The sequence below is a fragment of the Mustelus asterias genome, chromosome 5 (assembly GCF_964213995.1).
Source record: "Mustelus asterias chromosome 5, sMusAst1.hap1.1, whole genome shotgun sequence".
NCBI lineage: Eukaryota > Metazoa > Chordata > Chondrichthyes > Carcharhiniformes > Triakidae > Mustelus > Mustelus asterias.
The window spans coordinates 11,102,332-11,116,898 of NC_135805.1; the positions used below are offsets into that span (position 1 = coordinate 11,102,332).

The 14,567-nt window shown below is 45.3% G+C and overlaps 1 protein-coding gene across 2 annotated transcripts in view; it reads right to left on the minus strand.

Annotated features, from left to right (window-relative positions):
- Positions 1 to 14,567, minus strand: part of ptk7b (protein tyrosine kinase 7b) — a 362,591-nt gene that overhangs the window by 238,098 nt on the left and 109,926 nt on the right. The window lies entirely within an intron of this gene.

Consider the following 14,567-nt stretch of genomic DNA (forward strand, 5'->3'; position numbering starts at 1 on the left):
TCATTCTGATCATGGCTGATCGTCAAATTCAATATCCTGATCACCCCTTTCCCCCATACCCATTGATCCCTTTAGCCCAAGGGCGATATCTAATTTCTTCTTGAAATCAGACATTTTGGCCTCAACTGCATTCTGTAGTAGTGAATTCTGCAAATTTACCACTCTCTGGGTGGAGAAATTTCTCCTCACCTCAGTTCTAGAAGTTTTTCCTCTTAGCCTCAAACTATGACCCCTAGTTCTGGACTCCCCCACCATCGGGAACATACTTTCTCCGTCTACCCTGTCTAACCCTGTTAGAACTTTATGAGTTTCTATGAGATCCTATCTCACTCTGCTAAACTCCAGTGAATACAGTCCTAACTGACTTAATCTCTCCTCATATGATAGATCTGCCATCCCAGGAATCAGCCTGGTAAACCTTTGCTGCACTCCCTCTATAGCAAGGACATTCTTTCTCAGATAGGGACACCAAAACTGCACACATTTTTCCAGGTGTGGCCTCACCAACACCCTATACAATTGGAGTAAAATACCACTCTTCCTATATTCAAATCCTCTTGCCATGAAGGCCAACATACCATTGGCCTTCTTTACTGCCTGCTGTTCGTGTGTGCTTATTTTCAGTGACTGATGCACGAGGACACCAAGGTCTCGCTGAGTATCCACCTCTCTCAATTTACACAGCTACTTTGCTATTTTTGCTACCAAAGTGGATCACCTCACATTTATCCACATTATACTGCATCTGCCATGCATATGCCCACTCACTCACTCAACCTGTCCAAATCAGACTGAAGCATCTCTGCATAGAAACATAAAAAATAGATGCAGGAGTAGGCCATTCAGTCCTTCGAGCCTGCCACACCACTCAATATGATCATGGCTGATCATGCACTTTCAGTATCCCACTCCTGCTTTCTCTCCATATCCCTTGATTCCTTTAGCTGCAAGGGCCACGTCCAATCCCTTTTGAACATATTTAACGATATGCATCCTTCTCACAGCTCACCCTCCCACCCAACTTGTATCATCTGCAAATTTGGAGATAATAAATTTCGTTCCATCTTCCAAATCATTCATATATAATGTGAATAGTTGGAGACCGAGCACAGGTCCCCACTTGTCACTGTCAACCAGAAAAATACCCATTTATGTCAACTCTTTGCTTCCTGTTAACCAGCTTTCAATCCATCTCAAGACACAACCTGCAATCCCATGCACTTTAACTTTACATAGTAGTCTGCTATGTGAGACCTTGTCGAAAGCCTTCTGAAAATCTAAATAAAGCACATCCACTGGTTCTCCTTGGTCACTAAGACTTCTTGCCATCTTGACTGAAGAATCAGACATTGTGTAAGGGCAGTGAGTAGTCAGTGTCATTGTTTTAAAAATACTTTCAGCCACAGGAGCTTTGGAGTTGCTGTGGCTTTTTAAAAATCATAGAATTGGGAGGAGTTGATGGTTCAAAGTACTTTCTGCAGAATTCACTTGCTGCCTCAGTAATCATGATTATGTAAACAGCTTTGCAGGGGGTAATCTGTTAGCTCTGTTATTGTGTGAACACAGCAATTAACAGTTTTTTGGAGTGCCATGAATAAGAGATAGAAATAGGCAGCTCCAAAAGCAGCTAATTATTTCTCAGAATTAAAGTGTATCCAAATTTGTTGAATGAGCCAGCTCTGCTGGCTGAATTTCCAGATTAAACCAAATGCCTTTTGGGTACAAAGAGGAACTTCAAATATTTGTATATTTATTGGAGGTGCAAGACATACATTTACAGAATTCATATTTTGTTTAAATCATTCCAAAGAAGTAACTTATCACTTCACAGATATTTTTTGGACAGAAGTTGGGAAAGAGAGAAGATTGTTAAAAGGCAGGACAAAATCTGGAAAATCTTAGTTGTATCGCCTTAAACAGAAGCTTTGCAGAGTAGTTTTCACTATCATGTGCATTGACAAATATTGCATCAGGTTAGCCAAAGATAAATTGTGAAGTATTACATGTTTAATTAAACACCGGTCTAAATCCATATTCTTTTTTGAAAGCCCTTTTGTCTAAGATTCCCAACAATCCCTGCTCATCTTTTCTTTCATCACAGGATAGGCTCTGACGCACTGCAACTACTGAGCGGGAGCGACGTAGTGGTATTGTTGCTAGACTAGTAATCCAGAGGCCCTGGATAATTCTCTGGGTTTGCAAAATCAAATCCCACCACGACAAATAGTGAAATATAAATTCAAAGTCTAATGTTGATCATGAAACGATTGTCGTTAAAAATCATCTGGTTTACTAATATCCATTAGGGAAGGAAATCTGTTATCCTTATCTGGTCTGGCCTACATGTGACTACAGATACACAGCAATGTGGTTGACTCATCAACACCCTCTGAAATAGACTAGCAAGCCTCAAAAACCGCGTTAGGGAACTGGAGCTGGATGAACTTCGGATCATTCGGGAGGCAGAGGTGGCCATAGATAGAAGCTTCAGGGATGTGGTTACTCCGAAGAATGAAGATAAATGGGTGACGGTGAGAGGGGTTGGGAGGAAGCAGTCAGTACAGGGATCCCCTGTGGTCGTTCCCCTCGGCAACAAGTATACCGCTTTGGATACTGTTGAGGGGGACCTACCAGTGGTAAGCCACGGTGACCGGATCTCCAGCACTGAGTCCGTCCCTGTGGCTCAGAAGGGTAGGGGAGAGAGCAGGAGAGCAATAGTTATTGGGGACTCGATAGTTAGAGGGACAGATAGGAGGTTCTGTGGCAGCGAAAGAGACTCACGGATGGTATGTTGCCTCCCGGGTGCCAGGGTCCGTGACGTCTCGGACCGTGTTTTCAGGATCCTTAAGGGGGAGGGGGAACAGTCACAAGTCGTGGTACACATCGGTACCAACAACATAGGTAAGAGAAGGGACGGGAATTTAAAACAGGAATTTAGGGAGCCAGGGTGGAAGCTGAGAGCCAGGACAAACCATGTTGTCATCTCTGGTTTGTTACCGGTGCCACGTGCTAGCGAGTTGAGGAACAGGGAGAGAGTGCAGATAAACACGTGGCTGCAGGGATGGTGTAGGAGGGAGGGTTTCAGTTACATGGATAATTGGAGCACATTCTGGGGAACGTGGGACCTGTACAAACAGGACAGTTTGCACCTGAACCAGAAGGGCACCAATATCCTGGGAGGGAAATTTGCTATGGCTCTTCGGGGGGGTTTAAACTAATTTGTCGGGGGATGGGAAAACGAGCTGTCGTCCAGAAGCCAGTGTTGAGTGTAGTGAGGTACTGAGGAGGGTATCAAGGTCGCAGGAGCGTACCGGCAGACAGGAAGGTGGATTGATGTGTGTCTACTTCAATGCAAGCAGCATCCAGAATAAGGTAGGTGAACTTGGAGCGTGAATTGGTACTTGGGACTACGATGTTGTGACCATTACGGAGACATGGTTAGAACAGGGACAGGAATGGTTGTTGGAGGTTCCGGGGTATAGATGTTTCAGTAAGAGTAGGGAAGGTGGTAAAAGAGGTGGAGGAGTGGCATTGTTAATCAAGGATAGTTTAACTAAAGGCAGTTCAAGGGGGATCTGCCTACTGAGGTAATATGGGCTGAAGTTAGAAATAGGAAAGAGGCGGTCACGTTGTTAAGAGTTTACTATAGGCCCCCAAATAGTAATAGGGATGTGGAGGAAGAAATTGCAAAGCAGATTATGGATAGGTGTGGAGGTCACAGGGGAGTTGTCATGGGTGACTTTAACTTTCCAAATATTGATTGGAACCTTTATAGGTCGAATAGTTCGGATGGGGCAGTTTTTGTACAGTGTGTGCAGGAGGGTTTCCTGACACAATATGTGGATAGGCCGACAAGAGATGGGGCCACATTGGATTTGGTACTGGGAAATGAACTGGGCCAAGTGTTAGATTTGGTTGTGGGAGAGCACTTTGGAGATAGTGACCATAATTCGGTGTCTTTCATTATTGCAATGGAGAGGGATAGGGCCATACGGCAGGGCAAGGTTTATAATTGGGGGAGGGGTAATTATGATGCGATTAGGCAAGAATTAGGGAGCATAAGATGGGAACAGAAACTGTCAGGGAAAGGCACTAATGAAAAGTGGAGCTTGTTCAAGGAACAAATACTGCGTGTCCTTGATAGGTATGTCCCTGTCAGGCAGGGAGGAAATGGCCGAGTGAGGGAACCATGGTTCACAAAAGAGATGAATGTCTTGTCAAGAGGAAAAAGGAAGCATATGTAAGGATGAGAAAACAAGGTTCAGTTGGGTCGGTTGAGGGTTACAAGCTAGCAAGGAATGAGCTAAAAAAAGGGCTTAGGAGAGCTAGGAGGGGGCATGAGAAGTCCTTGGCGGGTCGGATCAAGGAAAACCCCAAGGCCTTTTACTCTAACGTGAGAAATAAAAGAATGACCAGGGTGAGGTTGGGGCCGGTCAAGGACAGTCGTGGGAACTTGTGCATGGAGTCAGAAGAGATAGGAGAGGCGATGAATGAATCCTTCTCTTCAGTGTTCACCAAGGAGAGGGGCCATGTTTTTGAGGATGAGAGTATGATACAAGCTGATAGGCTGGAGGAGGGAGATGTTCTGAGGGAAGATGTATCCGCAATTTTGAAAAACCTGAGGGTCGATAAGTCCCCTGGGCCAGATGGGATATAATCCTGCGATTCTTTGGGAGGCAAGGGATGAGGTTGCAGAGCCTTTGGCTTTGATCTTTGGGTCCTCACTGTCCATGGGGATAGTGCCAAAAGACTGGAGAGTGGCGAATGTTGTTCCTCTGTTCAAGAAAGGAAATAGGAATGAACCTGGTAATTATAGGCCGGTTAGTCTTACTTCGGTGGTCGGTAAGTTAATGGAAAAGGTCCTGAGGGATAAGATTTATGACCATTTGGAAAGATGCAGCTTAATCCGGGATAGTCAACACGGATTCATGAAGGGGACTAAGTGTGTAGATGAAGATAGAGCAGTTGTTGTCGTATACATGGATTTTAGTAAGGCGTTTGATAAGGTTCCCCATGGTCGGCTCATGAAGAAAGTGAGGAGGTGTGGGATCAAGGGAAATTTGGCCGATTGGATAAGTAACTGGGTATCTCATAGAAGGCAGAGGGTGGTGGTGGATGGAAAATTTTCAGACTGGAGACCAGTTATCAGCGGTGTACCACAGGGATCAGTGCTGGGTCCTCTGCTATTTGTGATTTTTATCAATGACTTGGAGGAGGGGGCTGAAGGGTGGGTCAGTAAATTTGCTGATGACACCAAGATTGGTGGAGTAGTGGATGAGGTGGAGGGCTGTTGTAGGCTGCAAAGAGACATTGATAGGATGCAGAGCTGGGCCGAAAAATGGCAGATGGAGTTTAACCCTGAAAAGTGCGAGGTGATTCATTTTGGTAGGACAAATTTGAATGCAGATTACAGGGTCAACGGCAGGGTTCTGAGGAATGTGGGGGAACAGAGAGATCTTGGGGTTCATATCCACAGATCTCTGAAGGTTGCCACTCAAGTGGATAGAGCCGTGAAGAAGGCCTATAGTGTGTTAGCGTTTATTAACAGGGGGTTTGAGTTTAAGAGCCGTGGAATATTGTGTGCAGTTCTGGTCACCTGACTATAAGAAGGACGTGGAAGCATTGGAAAGAGTGCAAAGGAGATTTACCAGGATACTGCCTGGTTTGGAGGGTAGGTCATATGAGGAAAGGTTGAGGGAGCTGGGGCTTTTCTCTTTAGAGCGGAGGAGGATGAGAGGCGTCTTGATAGAGATTTATAAGATGATGAGGGGGATAGATAGAGTGGACGTTCAGAGACTATTTCCTCGGGTGGATGTAGCTGTTACTAGGGAGCATAACTATAAGGTTCATGGTGGGAGATATAAGAGGGATGTCCGAGGTAGGTTCTTTACTCAGTGTGGAATGGACTGCCTGCTGTGATAGTGGAGTCGGACACTTTAGGAACTTTCAAACGGTTATTGGATAGGCACATTGGATAGGTACATGGAGCACACCAAAATGATGGGGAGTGGGATAGCTTGATCTTGGTTTCGGACAATGCTCGGCACAACATCGAGGGCCGAAGGGCTGTACTGTGCTGTACTGTTCTATGTCACTCTTCAAGGACAATTAAGGATGGGCAATAAATGAATGAATTAAAAAAGCAGCAGTGATTATTTTAAAATTATTTTCTCAGTAAAAATCTACATGCAACAATTACACTCAAGATTGGCATGCTATAGGTTTTAGCACTACCTTCCCAAACCATTTACTTCAACTTTTTAAAATCCCTGCTTCAGGATTGTTTCATCATCCTCCACCTTGCAAAAATACTTCATGCAAGCAACCATGCCTTGCAGTCTACCAATGCTACTTAAAACCCAGTGGTAGGAGATACGTGAAAGCAATAGAAGTTCACAGCAACATCCATGTTTGGAAACTCAGCACACTGGGGGATCATCACAGCAGGCAAGGCATCATTGAAGCAACTCAGAAGACTTCAATTAGAGGTTTCCCCACTGTGATCTGTAGACTTTAATCTGTTGCATGCTTCATCCTCACTCCTGTTCTCAGGAGGGTAATGGTTTTCAGTCCATCAACCAGTCAATCTTATTTAAGTGTTAAAATGTCTTAATGTGTGGTAGTAAAATTTATGGCCTTTCAGATTGCAATGTCTAGTTGACGGATATGAACAAAGGGAGTTACTTCACTGCAAGGCATACTTCAAATCTGCACTAGATCACACTTGAAAGCTTCTTAGGTGTTACCAAGCTGATTTGGTCAGAAAAGTGTCTGGGTGGTTAAATGTTTCAATAAAATACAGTCAGTCATAAACTCAAGAGCTTTATGAGGAATGTAGTTGTATTATGTTTAATCTGGGATTACACTGCGATTGTATCTGATACCAAGTCCTTTGGTCATCCTATGTGTTGGTGCTCTGACCCACAAAAACCTCAATCATCCTACATACAAAACATTATCTGCATTCCTCACCCGCCCACCACTACCCAAGTTTAATAAACTGATATTAAAGTTTCATCCTTAAGCTAATGAGAGACATGAAACACTCTCGGCTCACCCTTCTCCTGTAACCAAATCTGTGTTCGGTTTAGGAAACAGATAATACTCAACAGCTAGCCATTTGCAATCTCGTATTAGTTAATAGGTTAATGAAATTAGAGAGTTTCTATACAAGGAAACTAACCATAATTTGATTAGAAACACAAGTACAGCCTCAAATAAATGGCATTTGAAATAATTTGATTTCACTGATCTGCATAATTAGGGTTAATAAGTATCACATGCTATTGTAAGTAGGAAAAGACTTATAGCCAGGTAAATAATTCAGCTAAACATTCAAATCATACACAAGACTATATGCAACTTGGGTAAAGTAAAGCATAAGTCAGGAATGTAATGGAATGCTCTCCACTTCCCAGATGAATGCAGCTCTAACAATACTCCAAAAGCTCAACATCATCCAGGACAATGCCACTCCCACTTGACTGACATCCCATTAACCACTTTCAACATTTACTCTCTCCACCACTCTCCGCACAATGGTAGCAGTGTGCACCATCTACAAGGTGCACTGCAGGAATTCTCCAAGGCTTCTTCGACATCATCTTCCGACACAACCTCTACAACCTAGGACAATAGCAACAGATGCATGGGAACAAAATCACCACCAAAGTTGCAAGTGAAAATTTGATGGGACTCTGGCTCTGCCCTACCTCGCTCCGCCCCATTAGGCCCCTGCCCCATCAGCTCACTGCCCAGGGGCAGTGTGACCTTCCAGGGTGCCAGACTGGCACTGCCCAAGGGGCACTACCCACCCCTGCCCCTAGTCACCCTGGGGGTTTCAATGGCCTCCAATCCCATCAGGAAGGCCATCACGCCAGGTCTGTTAGTGGGAATCATCTGTGATCCTTGCCGATGAGGACCTCCACGGGCAAGGTCAGAAAGGTATGTGAGCACAGACTGTTAAGTCTCATGCTCACTGATTATATTTAAATAGGTTTATAAATATTTAAATCAGCCATGCGCCCTTCCTGGTTGCGAGGCTGATTACGACAGCAGGCTCTACCCGGCAATATCACGAGGGGCGAGAAATCGCACACGAACCCAATTTTTGCCTCTCGCTCATATTTTCCGCCCCACTATGCTACTCAACCAGCAAAGAGGGGCACAAAGATCACCTCCATTGTCTTGAACTTGCTTTGTTATGAAGATGTGCTATGTAAAGTATTAATTTGTAATGTCATCTGCTGGATATGTATTGAACTTTTTGAAAAGAACATTTTCAAAAACTGCGAAACCAATTACATTGGCCTTAACAGTTACTAAGTTTCATTTGTGAAGGCCATAAGGCACTTTATACAGTGAGACAGAAATTACAGACCTCTGGGATGATGGCTAAAATGAGCCCCAGATTGAATCTAGGGAGAGGTCACATGACCTGCTCTTGGATGTTAAATATACTGGATTTGAACTAACAGACTGCCACAAGAGCAACAGTCTTAGCCCCCATGTTCACTCTCTCTGTCTCTCGCTCTAAAACCTCTCACAACACAGCTCAGCCTTGTTTGTGATTTGAAAAGAAACCCATTGAAAAACTTATTGCTGTAAACCAAGAGTTCTTAAAAGGAGATTTCCAGCTCCCCACTGGCTTCAAGAGCAAAGAGAATCAATCAGCCACGATTGTAGAGCGACAGGGCCGAATAGCCTCATTCTGTACAGTACATTCTGCAGTGTAGGGATTCTATGATGATGTCAGCTACAGTGAGAAACCAAAATGTCAGCAGCCACTATGAAAAGTGGCCACTAGACCAGACTTCTGTTGGCCTGCTTTTCCCATGAAATTATAGCTCTTCGATCAATGAAGTTAAATTGATAGCAAGAACTGATATAGGATCAGAAGGCATAGAATCTCTGTGGGTAGAGTTGAGGAATCATAAAGGTGAAAAGACCCTGATGGGAGTTATATAAAGGCCCCCTTGCAGTAGGCAGCATGTGGGACAGAAAATAAATCAGGAGATAGAAAAGGCATATAAAAAAGGCAATATTACAATAATCATGGGTGACTTCAATATGCAGGTGGGCTGGGAAAAATCAGATAGGTAGTGGATCCCAAGAAAAGGAATTTGTGGAATGTCCAAGAGCTAGTTTTTTGGAGCAGCTTGTGACAGAGCCTACAGAGCCTGGGCAGCACGGTGGCACAGTGGTTAGCACTGCTGCCTCACAGCGCCAGGGACCTGGGTTTGATTCCCAGCTTGGGTCACTGTCTGTGTGGAGTTTGCACGTTCTCCCCATGTCAGACTTGATTAGGAAACTTAAGGCGAAGGAACCCTTGAGAGCAGTGACCGCAATATGATAGAATTTACCCTGCAGTTTGAGAGGGAGAAGCTGGAATCAGATATAACTGTATTACAATTAAATAAAGGTAACAACAAAGACAAGACGGAGGTGCTGGCCAGACTTGATTGGAAAGGGAGCCTAGAAGGGAAGACAGTGGAACAGCAATGGCAAGAGTTTTTGAGAGTTATTCGGGAGGCACAACAGAAATTCATCCCAAGGAGGAGGAAACATGCTCAGGGGAGGACGAGGCATCCATGGCTGACGAGGGAAGTCAAGAACAGCAGAAAAGTAAAAGAAAAAGCATACAAAGTGGCAAGGATTAGTGGGAAGCCAGAGGATTGGGAAGCCTTTAAAAGCGAGCAGAGGACAACTAAAAAGGCAATAAAGGGGGAGAAGATGAAATATGAGTATAAGCTAGCTAGCAATATCAAAGAACATAAGAACTGGGAGCAGGAGTAGGCCAACTGGCCCCTCGAGCCTTCCCCGCCATTCAATAAGATCATGGCTGATCTTTTTGTGGACTCAGCTCCACTTAACCACCCGCTCACCATAACCCTTAATTCCTTTACTGTTCAAAAATTTATCTATCCTTGCCTTAAAAACATTCAATGAGGTAGCCTCAACTGCTTCACTGGGCAGAGAATTCCACAGATTCACAACCCTTTGTGTGAAGAAGTTCCTCCTCAACTCAGTCCTAAATCTGCTTCCCCTTATTTTGAGGCCATGCCCCCTAGTTCTAGTTTCACCCGCCAGTGGAAACAACTTCCCTGCTTCTATCTTATCTATTCCCTTCATAATCTTATATGTTTCTATAAGATCTCCCCTCATTCTTCTGAATTCCAATGAGTATAGCCCCAGTCTACTCAGTCTCTCCTCATAAGCCAACCCTCTCGACTCCGGAATCAATCTAATGAATCTCCTCCACACCCCCTCCAGTGCCAGTATATCCTTTCTCAAGTAAGGAGACCAAAACTGTACACAGTACTCAAGGTGTGGCCTCACCAGCACCTTATACAGCTGCAACATGATCTCGCTGTTTTTAAACTCCATCCCTCTCGCAATGAAGGACAAAATTCCATTTGCCTTCTTAATTACCTGCTGCACCTGCAAACCAACTCCTTGAGATTCCTGCACAAGGACACCCAGGTCCCTCTGCACAGCAGCATGCTGCAATTTTTTACCATTTAAATAATAGTCCATTTTGCTGTTATTCCTACCAAAATGGATGACCTCACATTTACCAACATTGTATTCCATCTGCCAGACCCTCGCCCACTCACTTAGACTATCTATATCCCTTTGCAGACTTTCAGCGTCCTCTGCACACTTTGCTCTTCCAGCCATCTTAGTGTCATCTGCGAATTTTGACACACTACACTTGGTCCCCAACTCCAAATCATCTATGTAAATCGTAAACAATTGCGGTCCCAACACTGATCCCTGAGGCGCACCACTAGTCACTGATCGCCAACCAGAAAAACACCCATTTACCCCCACTCTTGGCTTTCTGTTAGTTAACCAATCCTCTATCCATACCAATACATTACCCATAACACTGTGCACCTTTATCTTATGTAGCAATCATTGGTGCGGCACCTTGTCAAATGCCTTTTGGAAATCCAGATACACCACATCCACAGGTTCCCCATTGTCCACTGCACATGTATCATTGTATCATAGAAACCCTACAGTGCAGAAAGAGGCCATTTGGCCCATCGAGTCTGCACCAACCACAATCCCACCCAGGCCCTATCCCCATATCCCTACATATTTACCCGCTAATCCCTCTAACCTACGCGTCTCAGGACTCTAAAGGGCAATTTTTTTTTTAGCATGGCCAATCAACCTAACCCGCACATCTTTGGACTGTGGGAAGAAACCGGAGCACCCGGAGGAAACCCACGCAGACACGAGGAGAATGTGCAAACTCCACACAAACAGTGATCCAAGCTGGGAATCGAACCCAGGTCCCTGGAGCCGTGAAGCAGCAGTGCTAACCACTGTGCTACCGTGCTGCCCAATGTAATGTTCTCAAAGAATTCCACCAAATTAGTCAAACATGACCCGCCCTTCATGAACCCATACTGCGTCTTACCAATGGGACAATTTATATCCAGATGTCTCGCTATTTCTTCCTTGATGATAGATTCAAGCATTTTCCCTACTACAGAAGTTAAGCTAACCGGCCTATAGTTACCTGCTTTTTGTCTACCTCCTTTTTTAAACAGTGGCGTCACATTTGCTGTTTTCCAATCTGCGGGAACCACCCCAGAGTCCAGCGAATTTTGCTAAATTACCACTAGTGTATTTGCTATTTCTCCCGCCATCTCTTTTAGTACGCTCGGATGCATTCCATCAGGACCAGGAGACTTGTCTATCTTTAGCCCCATTAACTTGCCCACGGGGCGGCACGGTAGCACAGTGGTTAGCACTGCTGCTTCACAGCTCCAGGGTCCCGGGTTCGATTCCCGGCTCGGGTCACTGTCTGTGTGGAGTTTGCACATTCTCCTCGTGTCTGCGTGGGTTTCCTCCGGGTGCTCCGGTTTCCTCCCACAGTCCAAAGATGTGCGGGTTAGGTTGATTGGCCAGGTTAAAAATTGCCCCTTAGAGTCCTGGGATGCGTAGGTTAGAGGGATTAGCGGGTAAATATGTGGGGGTAGGGCCTGGGTGGGATTGTGGTCGGTGCAGACTCGATGGGCCGAATGGCCTCCTTCTGCACTGTAGGGTTTCTATGATTCTATGAACACAGGGTGAACAGTGGGAAGCTTTTTCCCAGGTCGGAGGTGACGATCACGAGGGGTCACGGGCTCAAGGTGAGAGGGGCGAAGTATAACTCAGATATCAGAGGGATGTTTTTTACACAGAGGGTGGTGGGGGCCTGGAATGCGCTGCCAAGTAGGGTGGTGGAGGCAGGCACGCTGACATCGTTTAAGACTTACCTGGATAGTCACATGAGCAGCCTGGGAATGGAGGGATACAAACGACTGGTCTAGTTGGACCATGGAGCGGCACAGGCTTGGAGGGCCGAAGGGCCTGTTTCCTGTGCTGTACTGTTCTTTGTTCTTTGTTCTTCCGTGATCATGATAGTTTCTCGGTTCTCACTGGCAATAGACTTCCTGTCATCAATTTTTGGCATGTTATTTGTGTCTTCCACTGTGAAGACCGACACAAAATACCTGTTCAATGTCTCAGCCATTTTCTCATTTCCAGTTATTACATCCCCCTTCTCGTCCTCTAAAAGACCAATGTTTACTTTCGCCACTCTTTTTCGTTTTATATATTTGTAGAAACTTTTGCTATCCGTTTTTATATTCTGAGCTAGTTCACTCTCATAATCCATCTTACCTTTCTTTATAGCTTTTTTCGTGGCTTTCTGTTGACCTTTAAAGATTAAAGTACAGGCTGGTGAGCCTCACATCTGTAGTGGGTAAGTTGTTGGAAGGTATTTTGAGAGACAGGATCTACAGGCATTTAGAGACGCAAGGACTGATTAGGGACAGTCAGCATGGCTTTGTGAATCGAAAATCATGTCTCACAAATTTGATTGAGTTTTTTGAAGGGGTAACCAAGAAGGTAGATGAGGGCAGTGCAGTTGATGTTGTCTACATGGACTTTAGCAAGGACTTTGACAAGGTACCGCATGGTAGGTTGTTGCATAAGATTAAATCTCACGGGATCCAGGATGAGGTAGTCAAATGGATACAAAATTGGCTTGATGACAGAAGTCATGATGTGGAGATGCCGGCGTTGGACTGGGGTAAACACAGTAAGAAGTTTAACAACACCAGGTTAAAGTCCAACAGGTTTATTTGGTAGCAAAAGCCACACAAGCTTTCGGAGCTGCAAGCCCCTTCTTCAGGTGAGTGGGAATTCTGTTCACAAACAGAGCATATAAAGACACAGACTTAATTTACATGAATAATGGTTGGAATGCGAATACTTACAACTAATCAAGTCTTTAAGAAACAAAACAATGTGAGTGGAGAGAGCATCAAGACAGGCTAAAAAGATGTGTATTGTCTCCAGACAAGACAGCCAGTGAAACTCTGTGGGGGTTACAAATAGTGTGCCATGAACCCAATATCCCGGTTGAGGCCGTCCTCGTGTGTGCGGAACTTGGCTATCAGTTTCTGCTCAGCGACTCTGCGCCGTCGTGTGTCGCGAAGGCCGCCTTGGAGAACGCTTACCCGAATATCAGAGGCCGAATGCCCGTGACCGCTGAAGTGCTCCCCAACAGGAAGAGAACAGTCTTGCCTGGTGATTGTCGAGCAGTGTTCATTCATCCGTTGTCGCAGCGTCTGCATAGTTTCCCCAATGTACCATGCCTCGGGACATCCTTTCTTGCAGCGTATCAGGTAGACAACGTTGGCCGAGTTGCAAGAGTATGTACCGTGTACCTGGTGGATGGTGTTCTCACGTGAGATGATGGCATCTGTGTCGATGATCCGGCACGTCTTGCAGAGGTTGCTGTGGCAGGGTTGTGTGGTGTCATGGTCACTGTTCTCCTGAAGGCTGGGTAGTTTGCTGCGGACAATGGTCTGTCCATTGTCCGCAGCAAACAGACCATTGTCCGCAGCAAACTACCCAGCCTTCAGGAGAACAGTGACCATGACACCACACAACCCTGCCACAGCAACCTCTGCAAGACGTGCCGGATCATCGACACAGATGCCATCATCTCACGTGAGAACACCATCCACCAGGTACACGGTACATACTCTTGCAACTCGGCCAACGTTGTCTACCTGATACGCTGCAAGAAAGGATGTCCCGAGGCATGGTACATTGGGGAAACTATGCAGACGCTGCGACAACGGATGAATGAACACTGCTCGACAATCACCAGGCAAGACTGTTCTCTTCCTGTTGGGGAGCACTTCAGCGGTCACGGGCATTCGGCCTCTGATATTCGGGTAAGCGTTCTCCAAGGCGGCCTTCGCGACACACGACGGCGCAGAGTCGCTGAGCAGAAACTGATAGCCAAGTTCCGCACACACGAGGACGGCCTCAACCGGGATATTGGGTTCATGGCACACTATTTGTAACCCCCACAGAGTTTCACTGGCTGTCTTGTCTGGAGACAATACACATCTTTTTAGCCTGTCTTGATGCTCTCTCCACTCACATTGTTTTGTTTCTTAAAGACTTGATTAGTTGTAAGTATTCGCATTCCAACCATTATTCATGTAAATTAAGTCTGTGTCTTTATATGCTCTGTTTGTGAACAGAAT